We start from the raw sequence: 16,282 nt of genomic DNA, 5'->3' as shown, positions 1-16,282 counted from the left end.
AACTTGCACGGGGCTGCAGAGCCTGGCTGGCCAACGAATGCCCTTCCCACGAGGAGGAAATGTCAGCCCAGAGGAACACATCTATTGTTCATGGATTTCGCTCAGTTAAAAAAAAAAAAAAGAGTAAAATGTGACCCAGTAATTTTACTTTCTGGAACTTCAACTTTATCAAATGGAAATGGGTATAAGATCTGGCATGTGGAGTCATTGCAAGGATTAACCGCAATTGCTCTAGTTGATGGTCTCCAAGAAGCAGAATAAAACAGTGATTAAATGCACAAACTCTGAAGCCAGATGGCCAGCTTCAAACCCCAGTCACCTCCTAACCAGCTGTATGATCCTGAGCAAGTTGTTTAAATTCTTATTACATTCAGTTTCTCATCTGTAAAGTGGGGGTGACTGGGATCACAGATTAGCACTAATTTGGTATTCAATAAATGGCAATTGTTTCTGAAGAAAAAAACTCAAGCCAGGCAAAGATCTAGGATACTGGGTCACAGGATGTTCTTTTTAAGGGTAGTGGATTGTGATGCCATTACTAATTTCCCTCCACCTGAGAAGTATAGAAAACATAGGTGAAACCCAAGCCACCATGCTCCAAAGTCCTCCATGGTAGCTCAGTTGTGGCTGGGAGGCTCTGAGAAGTCACCTGGTCTTAGTGCCCCAAACCTATTAGGTTTATTACAGTCTCAGGATAGAAGAAAGCTTTGTAGAGGAGGGGTCCAGGTAAAAAAGCCCCCTCAATAGACTACAGTAATGTCCATTGGTGCCATATGTAGACTTGCAGGTCCCTAAGTACCTTTTTCCCCCCCAAGTACTTTAACGTGGGAGAAACGATAGGAAATGCATCGCAAGTCAAAATACATGAAGTTACCCTGGACATGCTTTTGTCAACAAATTATTTTTTTCTCACAACTGACAGCTCAAAAATCAGCAGCCAGGTTGAAAATGTGTTGCAAAGTTGGCTCTTTAAGGAAGTGGAGGCACTCTGAGGAAGAGCTATGTTAGGGTAATTTAGTAGAGAAAAGGCAGCTAATGAACAGCTTGATTACTACCTTCAAGGATATCAAGTTATTATAAGAAGGCAATGAATCCTGTAGGCTCTCTTTCCCCAATGTACAGAAAAAGGGACAAAAGATTTGCACTGAAGCACAACCATCTGGAATGAAGATTAAGGAGTCTGAGCCAAAACCTCAGCCCCAGAGCTGAGACAAGGGTGAGGGGGTGGGGCATTTGCCTGGGGTGCAAAATTTAAGGGGGTACCAAAACACTCATTAATCAAAGTAAATAATATTGTCATAAAACATTTTTTTGGAATCAAAATTAATGTAAACAGAAATTCCTGATGAACAAAAATATCAAAATTTTAAAGAAGGCAGGATAAGAGTTATTGATTTTTTCCTTGTGCCTCCGGCTCCAATAAGGCTCTGCAAAGCATTGCTCAAGCCAGTCAGATTTCTCAAGAGCCTTAAATTGGGTCTAGTCAATTATGTTACAGCACATACTACTGGTCATCTGTCCATGTGCTATACAGTTGTAAAGGACCTTATGGCCCCCAAGCATTTCCATGTACATTTTCTGATTTAATGCTTATGATCATTTGAGGAATTTCAGAATCAATAAGTTACAAATAACAAAGAAGAGGTTTGGGAGAAAAGGATACTTTCTAACCAGGACCACTATGACTCATCAATGGAAAAACTTGGACTCAGACTCAGGGCTTCAAATTTCAAGCGGATTCCAAAGATATCTGGAGCCATTGCTCAGCCCCTGAGTGATTAAATGTTTCAAAATCTCCATGGAGCTTCTGAGAGGCTGGACATGGATCTTCTGGTGGTGGACAAGGGAAATGAGCACAGTCGAGAGGACCTGAGATTGAGAGGAGGAGGTTCCCAACAGGAGCACAACTGGCATTTGGAGCTGCTTCATTGGACTGTGTCCAGCATTGTGGAGGGTTTAGTATCCTTTCTACCAAGGCCAGAATCACCAAAACAACCACATCCATATAGAACACATCCAGAGCCTTTAGAGGACCTAGAACCCACTCTGAGAACCCCCGATTGTGCCTATCTAAAAACGTCCCAACACCAATGTCAAAACGCCCTTTGTTAAGCACCACTGCACCAATTGTTTTACATATATAATTTCTAATTCCTATCATGGTCCCACAAGGATCTATGTTATGGTATGTAGGTAATGTGTAACAGAGAGGGAATTTTCCCTCATTTGTCTGAACTCTGCTTTTCCACTAAACCATAGCTATGGTCTCAAAGCTCCTGAAGCCTCTCAGAATCAAAATCTGAATCACCGGTATATTGCTAAATGGCAAAGTGGACCTGAGGTCCAAATGCGATGTTTTTTCACAGCCTCCCCTCAGCCCCCTCTCCCAACCAAGAAGCCCAGGGTGGCTTGGTGTAGACAGTAAAGCCATTCCTTCTGAGTTCTTGTGGGGCTCAGACAGTGAAGGATGTGTAAGACAAAGTTGGGTGGACCAAAAGTTGAGATGATTCTGGAAGTCCTGCTATGCGTGGGAAGGGAGGAAGTGGTGAGGGACTCCTCACTTCAGTTGGAGCAAATAAGAAAGTGAGTGGATAGCGATCAACAGGCAAGACTTTCTATTCTTCAGTGGGATGAATCCGAGCCTCATTCGTTCCTCCCTGCACTTCGTAAACATGCAGAATGCCTACAGTCGTCCAGCTCTGGGGGAGTTCCTGAAGGTCTAAAGGAGCTCTGGTTTCCAGAATAGCATTTCACACCAGCCCTCCAGCCCCTCTAGACATGAAACGACAGGAAGATGGATGTTACTGGGGTACATGACCTTCTTGCTGTCACCATTCTGAAAGCAAGGACACTGTCATATTTACTTTATAATGAAGAAAACAACCAGGAATCTGTCTGCTCTTCGGGAGCAGGTGCTTTTCCACTCACCATTTTTTTTCTGGGAAGGCATTCAACTGCTCCTCATCCCTTCATGCCAGGCAGTAATTTATTTGATGGATATGCTGGAGATTCAGTTCCTTCAAACGTCACCGGTTATTGCTGACCTGTGGCAACCTCCAGAGGGCTGACGTGTCTGTGTCCCGACAGCTCTGGGGTGAGAGATGAGCATCAGGGAGGTCCTCTCTTCTGATTGAAACCCTGAGGCAGTAGGTGGAATATAACTCTTCAAACTATAAATAAACCACTTGATTGAGGTTCACCTTTAGCTTCTGCAAGAGCATAACAGAGCTTTTTATAAGCAGTGGGGGGTCTGCACTTGGTTGTTTCACTGTCCTTGGTATAAGAACTTGTGAACAAAAGGGGGCAGGTTTCTAATATGTCAATGCTGGAATACTGGGGAGGCAAGAAGAGGAGGTAAGTCAGGTGGATATTATGCTTCTCACCAGGGCCATGAAATAACCCTCCTCCCCAATCCCAAGGCTTATCAAGAGAGGTTCAAGAAAATGTCAAGCAGTTCGTTCTTCCTACAGAAATATTCCCATAATCACTCTGGTAGTGATCAGTTTTCCAACTGTTGTGACCTTGGGAATGAGCAAAAACGAACGAAAGAGGAGTGTTATGACAATCACAAAAACAATGTTGAGTCCTTACCATGGGCAGGCAGTGATGCTCTTAGGTAGTCACCATTAATATCCTTATTTTGCAGGAGATGAGACAAAGACTCAGAGAGGTTAGGTAGCCTATTCAAGATCATACAGCTGGTAAATGGCTAGAACAAGCTATCTCCACAGTTCAAACACCATTCTGCATAGCTCACCACTAAGACCCATTTGCCAAACTTGAGAGCCATTCAATCATATATTCAGGGGGGCTCTCCCTGAGGTGTCAGCGAGCAAGCCTCTACCAGTCACTCAAGGTCCCAAAGACTTGAAAAAGACTTCATAGCTCAACAGGTAAATCCTATTGCCACATACTCCAATCTCACAGAGACCTGGCAAATCAAATGTTGAAGATCCTGTCCAATCTCTAGGCTAGTTATTTGAGAATAACAGCAACAATGAAAATAGCTTTGTTTTTTTGTTTTTTTGTTTTTGTCTTTTTTTGTCTTTTTGTTGTTGTTGTTGTTGTTGTTGTTGCTATTTCTTGGGCCGCTCCCGCGGCATATGGAGGTTCCCAGGCTAGGGGTTGAATCGGAGCTGTAGCCACCGGCCTACGCCAGAGCCACAGCAACGCTGGATCCGAGCCGCGTCTGCGACCTACACCACAGCTCACGGCAACGCCGGATCGTTAACCCCCTGAGCAAGGGCAGGGACCGAACCCGCAACCTCATGGTTCCTAGTCGGATTCGTTAACCACTGCGCCACGACGGGAACTCCAGCTTTTTTTTTTTTTTAAATCCCAGCCCAACAATGGAATCTGGATATTGCTTGGAACATATTACAGAAAGTGATCCTAATATGAGTCTGACTTAAGGTAGTGATGCAAAGCACCGTCTTTGTTACCTGTTCCCTCCATTAAGATGAGTGTTGATACGGTGGCTTTCAGTTGACAAAGTGAACCCCAGCTGAAGTTTACCAGCTCTGTGACCTTGGTGAGATATGTAACCCCTCTAACCCTTGGTTTCCTTCCCATCTGCTAATAATCATATGTCCTTGGTACAGAAATGAGGGTTGAAGGAGGTTTTAAGTAGGAGGGGTCTTGACACAGAACCATTTCCTTTTTTCCATAATTCAGGTAGCTTTCCCACTTTTGCCTAATCCAGAATCTAAAATGCCCAGGATACGATTTCTCATTCAGTTTAAAGATCTTATAAAATGGAGTAGATCTCTGTTGTATGCTCCTGAAAGGCTGGTGATTGATGAGGAAATGAACTTGAAGAGTTTACGATCCTTCCTCAACCTGCTGGACGAGTGTATGGCTCTCCATGCAAGTCAGCCGATCTTCAAATATTTCTTTTAACTCCCCCTCTTCGACCACAAAACTCCTTATCAGACATTCTTCAGCACTCACACTCTGATTCCTCTTAGTCCAGGGCTCAGCTGCTTTCTGCCCACTGTCAACATGCCCTCCGATTGAGCTCAGGCCCTTGAAAGAGTGCCTGTTAGATGCCATCTCCCGTGCAATTGAATGGAAGACAGAGAAGCGGGTCTCAGCTCTGAGATAACACGGCAACACATGTCCCTGCCAAACTGGGTGGCTGGCCCTCAGGGAGATGTCAGATGTCACAGGGCTCCTGCAACATTGTTACAAATGCCAGTGGGGTTGGGGGGACTTTGGGCAGGAGGTGACTGTCCGGGTCAGAAGACCAAGCTTTTACTGACTGTATCTTTCCAGGCCACCTGCTCCTCCCAAATTCTCACTCACAAACCCGGGAGTTTAAAAGACACAATACTCAATACCTTGGAGATGAAAAAGTCCCCTCAGATGACTATAAATTTGAAGGTCTAAGAATAAATCCCTCCTTCCCAGAGCACAGCTTGGATAAAGCAGCCAAACCAGGGCTTCTCTCAATTACTTGAAATCCTGCTGCAGTGGGGGCACAACCTGGGTCTGCTCTTTAAAAGGCCAGTGTAGGTAAAAGAGGGCGCGGAGAAAGAGCATTTTTAGTCATGATGTTGCCTGTTTGCTGCTTTCACTGTGAGGTTTTCTCAAAGGCTAGCTGACTTCCTGAATGAGTGCACTATGAGCCATGGGTCTTGTATGATCTGAAGCTCTTCAGGGATGTTGGCTGCCTCCCCCAGTTCTCAAGAAGCTGGGAAACATCTTTTGGTCCCTTTATAAGGAGCACAGGGCAGAGTTTGGAAGGAACCCCTCCAGTCCCTAAGCCCTGAACCTCAGCCCTATAGGACCAGCCACCAGCTCTCCAGCCCTTTAAATATGGTTCCTAGATAATCGCTCCTGAACAGTGATATACAGAGCCTTAAGCAGCTGCTGGGAATGATTAAATGCCTGCACTTCGCTAAGGTTGTAAATCAAGCTCAGCAGCCATTTATTGTGAGGGTACTATAAAGCAGAAGTTATTGCTACTATACTGCAAAACGTGGCATCAGACAGGAAAATAAAGAGAGGGTAAATTTCATGGTGAAGGTTTTAAAGTGATGTGTTGTTTTTTCTTTGCACGTTCTCTTTCTGCTTCTCATCATTTTTCTCTTCTCTCTGCCTCTATTTCTTCCCTATCTCTAATATTCCCCGCTGAGTGTCTCTGAATCTAATTTCAAATACGGCACTCCCACAAATAACACCCAGAGCCTTCCTGGTTTAGAGCATGTTAATATTAGTAATGCTTGCAGGCACTGGGCATCTCCTGTGCCATGCTGTTCATTTAATTCTCACAACTTATAAAGGAAAATTATCATCTTCACTTTAAATAGAGAGTATCTACTCTGGACAAAATCACAAGGCTGGTTGGTGGTTTCATCCTGAGTACATCTTTTTCTCCTTCATGAAAGGTGGTTATGTTTGGGATCTGCTGTTGGGGACTTGTCACCTAATCTATGATGGCTCACAATTTGTTGCAAATTCCTTGCTCAGGAATCTTGAATGGCTCCTTTGTAATAAAGCTGGTTCAGTCCCTTTGCCATACATTTTGCCATATAAAAACCGCAAGAATTTGGTATTCCTTTCTTTATCCAAAGGACATCTTCCCTCTGAGTCAAATGAGTCTCATACCTGCGCCCCCCACAATGCCCTGCACCCCCACCCCCCACCACTGATGATTTTTCCCACCTTTGCTAACGTAGTAGTTCCTACTACTCAGTTTTCATTTCCATAACCAGGTAAGCATAGGCCCCACAGAAGCACAGATAAGAGAACTGGGAAGCTGGGGCCTCAGAGGACCTTTCCTGGAGGATGATCTGACTTGAAGGAGAAAGTTGAGTAGGTAGAGGGAAGGAGTGTGAAGGAGACTGAGACCAAAAGAGCACACTGTGCAGAGACCAGAGTTAGGGGAACGGGGAGAGCCTGCAATGTTGGAAGAGCCTCCGTTGGTTCCATGGAGCATAGACTATAAGGGCTCACAAGGATAGAGATGAGCTGAGCAGACAGGCAGAGGCCAGGAATGAAAGGTCTCACTTACCATAAGGAATCTGGGGTTTATGCTGGAGGGCAGAGCAAGCCCTACTCATCTTTCAAAGCTTCTGTCCATGCTAAGAAGCTTTGCCAATGGCTGGGGCAGCCCTGATCTCTCTCTTTGTTCTTCCCTGAATGCTTGTCACACTAATCTTCTTTACTGCACACTTGTTCATGCTTCAGGAAGTTCCTGGAGGCAGGATGCTGTGTGTTTTTCTCCTTGGTATCCACGAGTACAGAGCGGAGCTCAATACCGTCTTCTTGACTGATTGGTGGGGAGAAGTTTAGAACAAGGGAAAGCCCAAAAGGGAGGCTCTTTGGGAACTCTTCCCAACGATGATATTCTTGTTCAGGGGATTAGAGTTGTGTGCAATTGAACTTGAGGATGAAAGAGGAAGACAGAAGAATGCTCCATCTACCCCTTGCCCAGTGATTCTCTGCCTAACAGAATGGAGACAGAGAACGCCCTAGAAGCAACAGAAGCAACCAGGGCACAGAAAGGGAGTCGCCACTGTGGGGTGTGTAGCAGCTCCATCCATGTGTGATGAGCTCAGATGCCAATTTCCTCATCCAATAGTGAAGTGGAAGTAGACAACTTCCACTGTTTTCTCACAATTCTTAAATTTTGTCTTCTATGTGTGTCATTGTGCATAAGACAGAGTTAAGGGAAGGTTACAGAAACCTCCATTGTGCAGGGTGCTTTTTTCCACGCAGAGTCCTGGGAACAGAAACCCAATTCCCTGCCTCATTCTTTGTGAATGGCTACTTATTTCTATTCAGGATCCCCTCAACCTGACAGGTTTGTGTGGATTATGTCGAGCACACATTTACTCATGAGTTTCTGATGAGTTAATCCATCACATTTTTTTTTCAGCATGCATACTGATGAGTATATCACACATTACAGCTCAAGTTTGATATTTGATCTGTGAAATCCCCCAGAACAGCACGGCAATGCCTCATTTACCTTCCAGCTTTGTAAGGGAAGAGAGTACCCCAGGGAAGTTACATCTCCAGATAGTTGAGGGTTGCCTTGCAAAAGACAATTTGAAAATTTTATCTTATTCTGTTGTTTTCATTTATTTATTTATTTATTTGTTTATTTATTGTCTTTTTGCCATTTCTTGGGCCGCTCCTGAGGCATATGGAGGTTCCCAGGCTAGGGGTCAAATTGGAGCTGTAGCTGCTGGCCTACGCCAGAGCCACAGCAGTGTGGGATCCGAGCTGCATCTGCAACCTACACCACAGCTCACGGCAATGCCAGATCGTTTACCCACTGCGCAAGACCAGGGATCGAACCCGCAACCTCATGGTTCCTAGTCGGATTCATTAACCACTGAGCCATGACGGGAACTTCCTGTTGTTTTTATTTTAAAAAACTTTAGAATGCATTATGCATTCCTTACCCTTGTTAAATATAATTTAATACTTTGTTTTTTTAATGACAAGTGATGACTACAGTGAACTTCAATTACAGTGCCCTGGGCTGTGAAATAGCTTGATATTATGACAAGGGTTCTTGGAGCACATGGGCTTAGTTCCCATGATACACAGCCCATACTGCCATGCTATATGAACTTTCTAATCTTTATTTTTTTTTTAGTACTTCTTTCTCCTCTTAGCTATTCATTGGTTACCATTAGTGGACTTGCTTCAAAACCCTTTCTCCTAATAGTCTGTGGATTAGGAAGCCAAAACTTGCTTGTTGAATTATATGCTTTGGGTGAAGACCTATGGGGAATCCCAAGGAATAAAATAAATGAGCTGTAGCAGTGCATGAATTTTATAGCATCTCATCTGTATGCTCAGAACTACAGCTCTGCCTGATGCACCAGCAGGCAGGGTGTGAAACACCTTCCATTACAGATTCTATTTGTAACTGTGCAAAATGGAAAACCTGGGCCGTTTTTCTTCCAAGGTTTTCCCAAACTTGGATTCATATATTACCTCCCCCTCTGACTTAGGTATCTTTCTTCTCTATAATATTTGGCCCAGCCTGACAGAAAAAGACCATTGAGAAGTGAGGTATATTTTGCATACATACACACATAAATACACACTTACACACACTGGGCTTATCCTGGACAGCAGGACAGCAAGGGATAAAGCACTCAAGAGCTGTGGCCGGACTGCTGAGAATGAGTCAGAATTTTACCACATACTAGCTGCCTGAGCCTGGGCAAGTGACTTAAATACTGTGCCTCAAAAATAAATAAATAAATAAATAAATAAATAAATAAATAAATAAATAAATACTGTGCCTCAATTTAAAATCCATAAAATGGAAATAGTAACAGTATCAACCTTAAAGATAATGAGAACTAAAGTAGTTGATACAAATAAAGGCTCAGAGAAATGACTGACCTATACTAGCACCCTAACCCTAACCCTAACCCTAACCCTAACCCTAACCCTAACCCTAACCCTAGTGCTAGTATAGGTCAGTCAAAAATAGTCAACCTATACTTGACTATTTTTATTAATATGCTTTTTAAAAATTCAGTAATTTTTAAAATCGTAGTCGATTTACTATATTACATAGTTAAAGGTGTACAGCATGGTGATTCAATATTTTTATGGATTATATTCTACTTAAAGTTATTTAAAATTAACAGCTATATTTCTCTGTGCTGTACAGTACATCCTTGTTGCTTATCTATTTTGTACATAGTAGAGTATCTCTTAATCACTTATACATAGTTTATATCTCTTAATCCCCTACCTCCACCACGTCCCTCCCCCACATCCCCACTGAAAACCACTAATTTGTTTATTAATCTGCTTTTATCACAAAATTATATAAAGGTTAATTTATTAGTTTACTAAATATGCACTGAGCACAAAATTTTGACTGGATAATTTATATCTCATTTAATACTGAGCATTAGGCTATTTTCAATTTTTAACCAGTATATAATGGTACAAATATCTGTACATATAAATATTTCTTTACATCTCTACATATTCTGTCCCATCTTAGGATAAATTCCAAGAAGTTGAATTAATGAGCAATGAAAACTCACATGGTTCCTCTTGTACATGTAGTTAAATCACTGTCCAGAAATAATGTTCCAATCTGTATTCCCCCAGCATCTATAAGAACACCCCTCTCATTGCCCCACGCTGCAACATGTTGTTTTGCACATCATCATTAAAGCTCTGCTTTCTGTTGGTCTGATAAGGTTTTATTGTTTCCTGCTTTTCTCCACTTCCACCTTTTGGATTTGGAAGTTATTATCTATTAATTTACATGTTATTCTCCACATTTTAATATGGAAGCTTTACCAGCAGATTTTGCTAAAAAGTCTGAGGTCAACCTCTCTATTCTCATCCAGAATAAGGAAAAAAAAAAAAAAAAAAAAAAAAAAGAATGCCCTCACTTCTCTCTGAATGTCCCCATATTTAAAATCACAGCTATTTGTTGTTTCAGTCTATTCAACCCCACCATGACTGTTATTGTGGTTATTACTTTCAATTAATGCCTGTTCAAATTTTCCAAGATGTTTTACCAATTTCTTTGCTCACTGTTGAATCCTACACAGGACTCCTTTTTGTGAATTTATTTCCTTTTTATTCAAGTGAGGAGATGTGTCTAGTAAACTCAATTAACTTTTGTATGTTTGAAAATGTAATTTCTTCTTTACTTTTAAGTAATATTTTTGTTGGGAATATAGCTCTAGATTAAAAATGGTTTTTTCCTGAACACTTTGAAGATATTAATTAATTGCATTGTTTGCTTTAAAAAAGTGTATTGTTGGTCTGATAGGCCATCTGTTTTTTGTTTCTGGTGTCTGTTTTATGCCAAAAACATACTGTTTTGATTATGAAGGCTTTGTAATATAGCTTGAAGCCAGGAAGTGTGATGCCTGCAGCTTTGTTCTTCTTATTCAAGATTTCTTTGACTATTTGGGATCTTTTGTGGTTCCTTACAAACTTTAGGATTCTTTGTTCTCTTTCTGCCAAAAAAATGCCATTTTGGTAGACATTGCATTAAATTTGTAGGTTGCTTTGGATAGTATGAACATTTTAACAATATTAATTATTCTAATCCATGAACAGAATATCTTTCCATTTATTTGTGTCTTTTTCAATTTCTTTCATCAATATTTTATATTCCAGTGTATAAGTATTTCATTTCCTTAAATTTATTCCTAAGTGGTCTTTCCTTTCCTTTCTTCCTTTCCTTTCTTTCTTCCTTTCTTTCCTCCTTTCCTTTTCTTTCTTTCTTTCTTTCTTTCTTTCTTTCTTTCTTTCTTTCTTTCTTTCTTTCTTTCTTTCTCTCTCTCTCTCTTTCTTTCCTTCCTTCCTTCCTTCTTTCCTTCCTTCCTTCCTTTCTTTTTTCTTTCTGCTCCTATTGCAAATGGAATTTTTTCTTGATTTCTCTTTCCAATAGTTCATTGCTAGTGTACAGAAATGCAGTTGATTTTTGTCTGTGGAGTTTATATCCTGCAAATTTACTGAATTTGCTTATTCTAACAGGTTTTTGTATATGTGTGTGTGTGTGGAGTCTTTAATATATATAATGCTATGTTATCTGCAAAGAGATACTCTATTTTCCCACACCCTCTGCCATGGGCTTAGAAGAAAGCCCAATTCCATGTTATCCCCTATAATAAGCAGACAGAATTTCTCTATTCTTGTTATGACTAGGATTCCTCATTTTCCATCTCCTCCTTTTATGTGGGGAGACAGTTCTAGTTTCAGTCCCAAGGCCTGACTTCTATCTCATCACCATGACAGCATTAAAGCCCTAGTCCCTAAGAGCTAGATCTATTTTATTTATGATTATTTATGATTCCTGCTTTATTTGTGACCTGTGGATTTCTGCTGCCTTACTTTTGACTTCAGCTATGAAATAACAGTTTAAAATTATATGTATCCCACATTTATGTTTGGAGAGCAGTTTCCACTTTCTGGCATCAGCCTATTCTACCATCTTAAGAAGAATCTTTAATATATGCAGATTTGTATATTTATCTTATATTTACTCACTTTAAGTTATTTCCTTGGATCTCAAGCATACAATCACATATTATTAAAATATTGGTAAATTTGTTCTCTATTTTTATCAACAACTTTTATAGCTTTATTTTTGCCTTTGTATTCTTGTCATAGATTGACAGCACTGTGTCAAATATAATTTCAATATAATTGTATTTTTAACAGTCTTTCTATAGCTTCACTTCCTTGTAAATACTCTATTGTTCACTTTATCTTCAGAATTGATTATAGCTTTTGTCTGTACAACATAAATGCTCTTTTTCTTTTTCAATTATTTTATACAGACAAAAGCTTCCTCCAAAAGATAATTCATTTGGAGTTATCTGCTCTGCTTTTTGTCAACTTAATTGTTTTAAGCTTTTCTGTGTTCTTTGTTTTGGATGTGTTGCTTATACATTACAATTGTTATGGATGGTAGTGTTATTGTTTAACACTTTTTATCTTTGCCATTTCTGTACATGCTTTTCTAGTTTGTTCATTTTTGCTGAACAAAAAAAAATATATTTATTTTTATTTGCTATTTTTATGAAAAAAATTTAAAAATAAATTTTGTGCTTTCAATTTTAATAGTGATTAACTTAGACTTTTGAAAGACAAATCCTAGGCCTATATTAAATTAACTCAACTTATTAAGTAATAAATTAGTAATTTAAAAAATCATCTCTCATGGAAGATGAGAAATGTAATACTGTCTCCTTTTACACTACACCACTCTAATCCCAGTTTTCCCTCAGAATTCTGTGGTTATGGAGGCCATAATTTGGTTTCTATTATCAGAGAAATAAAAGTGATCAATTTAATTAACTTAAAATATATTTTAGTAATTAATTTTATAACCATTTGAAACACATTCAAATTTATCTCTGCATCTTATTCACTTTTCTGCTGGATGCCTGTCCACCTATCAAGATTTCTGTATTTCAAGCTTGTTTTTATATGTGTTGTTTTCAATGTCCTGGCATACGTTCTCCAGCAGCTTATTCAGGAAGACTGCCCTGATGGTGGAATTCTGTGTATTTGTATCTGACAATGTGCTTTTGCTTTTTCTGAGAAGCTTTATTCTCCAGAGTTCTTAACAGTTTTCTAGCTTGATTTCCAGCACTTTGACCTGTTGAGCAGTTTGAGAACAACTTGAAATAGGTATGGATTTCTTTTTCTGGAAATTTTTATTTATTTATTTATTTTGGATTTCTATAAGATTCCTCCTTTTTTCAGATACTGAAAAATTCCTCCTTGTTATGCTTAAGAGTGGCTGTTATCTTGATATTTCTTTCCTGAAACAATGTACACTCTAGATTAGAGTGTTTATGTTAGGAAATACTTCCTATATTGCTGTAACTAATTCCTCTCTTGTTGTTTCTTATTAAGCAGCAGTGTTGTGCAAAGTCCATGCCGTTTCTCCTATCAGAGTGACCACTCTTCACATCAGCTTCTTTAAGTTCCATAGATACGATATTCTCTGAAATGGACAAATGAGAAATTTAAGAATATTTTCTCTTGCTTCTTGCAAAACATCTACTTTAGAGAGGTAAACATCTCTGATACTTTCTCTCCTCCTTTAAGCTGTTGCTCAGATGTCATATTCTCAGTGAGACCTACCTTGACCATCTGATTCAGCAAAGCAATCCCTCCCTAAACTCTGCACTCTAGATTCCCATTTCTGCTCTACTTCTCCTTTTGCCATACACATATCAATTTCTAAAATACTCTCTAGCTTATTTGTTTGTTTAAACTATTTTTTATGGTTGCTTTTCATTTTCCCCCACTCCAGCTTCACTAGAATGAGAATAGGGATCTTTGTATGTTTAGTTCTCTGATATATTCCAAGCACCCAAAATAGTCCTTGGCATATACTAAGTGCTCATTAAATATGTGTTGGATGAATGATTAAATTCCCTGGGCCCACAAAGGAAGCAGCATTTAACTGAGAGAGGATCTGCAATTTGGGCTATGGGATCAGTTGGAATAGGTAGGATGGCTGGCCTTCTCTTTCATCCCAAGTTTCTTCAGGGCATGATGCTCTTATGGCAGTTTTCCCAAGAACATAAAGGCAGAAGCTGCAAGACCTCTAGAAGCTGAAGATCCTAGTGTCATGTGTGCCACATCCTAGCAAAGCAAGTCACAAGCCAATCCAGATCCAAGGGGTGAGGAAGTTGACTCCACCTCCAATGGCAAACTGACACTGTATAGCAACGGGTATATTGGAAGGAATTGTTGAGGTTTTGATTGTTTGTAAAGATCCATCATCCAGTCAACATAATTCTCATCCCTCCCAAATGCAAAATATACTCGCACCCTCCCCCAACTCAATTTTCAGCATCAAGATCCAAGGTCATGATCTCATGGTTTCCATCAGATCCAGATGTGGACATGGCTCCTGTGATGCTGTATCTTGAGAACAGAAACTTTTGATCTAGGGATCTGTGAACTAAAATGTCAAGTTATCTGCCTAAACACACCCAACATACCATGGTGGATGACTGAGATATCCTCTTCAAGACAGGGAAGAATGGGAAGCACATAATAGTCATTGGTCCATAGCAATTCTGAAATCCAGTTAGGCCATATTGCCAGTCCTTCCTACTTTAGAGTCAAGTGTTTAGGGACAAAGCTTTTTAATTAGAGCTTGCTTCTATTGATTTGAAGTGGCTTCAAGGTTTATTAGTCTCCTTGACTCTTAGCTCTGCCCTCTAGGCCATTGGTCTTGCCTTGTGAGACATCTTTCCTTTTCCCTTTCCTATTTGCAGCTGAGTCTGCAGCTTTCTCAGTCTACCTCTTGCCTATAGAACATTGAGGACCCAGAGGTTTCTTTTTACTTGAACTGTCTCAGTCTATTTCAGTCCAAGCTGTTATCAGTGTAACTCTCTTTAAAATGTTGTGAGTTTCTTGTGAAAGTTTTTGCCATGCTCCACGAGTTGCATCTGTTTCTTAAGATAGATCATTCTGTACTTTAGGTGAGTAGCTGCCAAATGACAATGCCTTGAGTTTTTTAGATGCTTTTTTTGTCTAGGTGAAAGTGTTTATTGGGCACTATCTTAATTCCTTCTGAAGTTTAACGAAGGACCAAGAGCCTTGATTTAATCTCTATTTTGAGGTCACTTTTTACATTGAGAATCATTTGCAAGTGGAAGAGACTGAGAATATGAAATAATTTTATTTTTCAACTCAACAAATCCTGGACCTTTTACCTCTCCTCTAAGTATGCTCACAAAATGAAGAGTTCCTTCCTAGTTCAAGCCTCCTTTGACATAATTTATCATACATGACCAAAAACTGCCAACTGACTCAACTTTTTGCCATATTCACTGGTTCTTTCAGTATATTTTCTCTGTTCTGCATTACTTCGGAAAATGGTCTTGCAAATGTTCCATCTTTCTGTAACACAAATTGGCTTCCTCCAGTCTTTAATAGCAACTTCCTTACTGCTCTTCCACCGTTGCTAACAACCTTTTCACTGCCTTTCAGCTTTCACCTGCAACCTAGAACTAAAACCAGTGCCTTGTGTTTTAAGTTTTTGTTACAGCAGAACTCCATTTCCAGGTATCAATTTGAGTCTATTACTGCATAGCAAACTATACCAAAATTTGGTGTCTTAAAATAACCATTTATTATTTCTCATGATCCTGTAAATTGACTGAGTGGTTCTTTGCTGGTTTTGCCTGGTTTCACTTATATGGCCATATTCAGCTATTGGGTCAGCTGTGAATTGGGCTCAGTTGTGACAGCTGGAGAGCTGACCTCTGTCTCCAAGCAGTCTTTAACATTGGGCTTCTATAGTGCTTACAGGGTTCCAAGAGAGAAAGGGCAAAAGTTACAACGGGCATGGCTCTGGGACTCACCTGTCACATTCTATTTGCCAAATAAATCATGTGATCAGCCTGGTTTGAAGAGGTGCAGAAAGAGACTCTTATCTTTGGATGAGGGGTACAGAACATCACATTACAAATGGTACTGTTAGAGTTTCCATTGTGACTCCACAGGTTAAGAACCCAACTAGTCTCCATGAGGATGCAGGTTCGATCCCTCGCCTCATGCAATGGGTTAAGGATCCAGCAGTGCCATGAGTCGTGGTGTAGATCACAGACATGGTTCAGATGTGGCATTGTTGTGGCTGTGGCTGTGGCCTACAGCTACAGCTCTGAATCAACCCCTAGCCTGAGAACTTCCATATGCCAAGGGTGCAGCCCTAAAAAGACCAAAAACAAAACAAAACAAAAAAACAGTGCTGTATCCTGAGATGTGAGGAATTTGTGACCCTTGAATAAGGTACCAC

The 16,282-nt window shown here is 40.2% G+C and overlaps 1 protein-coding gene and 1 long non-coding RNA gene across 4 annotated transcripts in view; one reads left to right on the top strand and one right to left on the bottom strand.

Annotated features, from left to right (window-relative positions):
• The window catches only part of CLVS1 (clavesin 1), a 152,739-nt gene that overhangs the window by 17,416 nt on the left and 119,041 nt on the right, over positions 1–16,282 (top strand). The window lies entirely within an intron of this gene.
• Positions 1–16,282, bottom strand: part of LOC106510074 — a 185,268-nt gene that overhangs the window by 92,570 nt on the left and 76,416 nt on the right. Inside the window, exon 4 of one of the 2 annotated variants that reach the window (XR_001308208.2) lies at positions 11,334–13,468. The exons of the other annotated variant lie outside the window; for it this stretch is intronic. This is a non-coding gene — a long non-coding RNA (uncharacterized LOC106510074). Of the gene's footprint in view, positions 1–11,333; positions 13,469–16,282 lie in introns of those variants that run through there. 2 annotated transcript variants of the gene reach the window in all.

The sequence above is a fragment of the Sus scrofa genome, chromosome 4 (assembly GCF_000003025.6).
Source record: "Sus scrofa isolate TJ Tabasco breed Duroc chromosome 4, Sscrofa11.1, whole genome shotgun sequence".
NCBI lineage: Eukaryota > Metazoa > Chordata > Mammalia > Artiodactyla > Suidae > Sus > Sus scrofa.
Note: the sequence above shows the minus strand (reverse complement) of the source record. Positions and strands in the feature narration are given on the sequence as shown.